At 53.4% G+C, this 1,210-nt stretch overlaps 1 pseudogene; it reads left to right on the forward strand.

Annotated features, from left to right (window-relative positions):
- Positions 1-1,210, forward strand: part of LOC106456500 (uncharacterized) — an 8,323-nt pseudogene that overhangs the window by 1,933 nt on the left and 5,180 nt on the right.

The raw sequence follows: 1,210 nt of genomic DNA on the forward strand, positions 1-1,210 counted from the left end.
AAACGTGACCAGCACAGTCAGAAGCCCAGTGGGAACATCGCCACCTTTCAGCATCACCGTGGGCGTGCACCAAGGCTCCACGCTGTCCCCGCTTCTCTTCATCCTCTGCATGGACACCGTGACCGCTGACCTCCAAGCACCCCGCCCTTGGACACTCCTCTATGCCGATGATGTCTTCCTCGCAGATGAATCCCGAATGGAGCTGCAACGCCAAACGCAGCAATAGAAGACACGCCAGAGTGAGTACGCGCTGAGGTTGAACACCAAGAAGACTAAGTACTTAGAAGCCGACCCCCAAACCGACGGCACCATCAGCATCGATGGGGAAGACCTGGCAAAAGTATCTCACTTCTGGTACCTCAGATCGATTATCAGCAATGACGGCAACATCCTGCCAGACGTACGAGCCAGGATTAATGCGGCCTGGATGAAGTGGTGCCAAGTCACTGGTGTCCTGTGCGACCGACGAATACCTGACCACCTTAAGTCAAAGATCTACAAAAGCATAGTGCGCCCTGTGGCCCTTTATGGATCAGAGTGTTGGCCGTCCACCGCAAAGCACGAACAGGCCCTTCACACAATGGAAATGCGGATACTGCAATGGTGCCTGGGCCTGAAACTATGGGACCATGTCATGAACACCGACTTCCGAAAGCGGCTGGGCATCGCATCGATCACGGAGAAGATGCAAGGAGCGCAACTGCGATGGTATGGGCACGTGGTCAGAAGTGACAAAAACTTGGTGGCAAGAACAGCACTGCGACTCCGCCCCCAAGGCCAGCAACCAAGGGGCAGACCAATAAGGCAATGGATAGACCGTATCAAAGACGACGTGAAGAGGATCGCACCAACTTGAACGACGACCTTGATTGTGCTGAATGGCGGCGGGTTGCAGAAAAGCGGACCCTGCAGAGCGGGAATAACGCTAGGAGGAAGGTGTCATGGTCCCTCAGTCCTCACCAGGTTTTGATTCTTTCAATTTCACTGCTTCAGTTTCTATCGTCTTTCCTACCTGTGATTGTTAGTTGTTGTATTTGCTCCTGGACATGACTTATTCGGGGTTCCTGATCTTGGCTCTACACATCTGTCTTCAATTTTCTCATCAGCAGTCATGTTTGGAGTGCCCACTCCGGGTCGGGGATGAGTTCCTGCCCCAAGTGGAGGAGTTCAAGTATCTCGGGGTCTTGTTCGCGAGTGATGGGAGAAGGGA

The sequence above is a fragment of the Pundamilia nyererei genome, unplaced genomic scaffold (genome assembly GCF_000239375.1).
Source record: "Pundamilia nyererei isolate P.nyererei 1_Seehausen unplaced genomic scaffold, PunNye1.0 scaffold00316, whole genome shotgun sequence".
NCBI lineage: Eukaryota > Metazoa > Chordata > Actinopteri > Cichliformes > Cichlidae > Pundamilia > Pundamilia nyererei.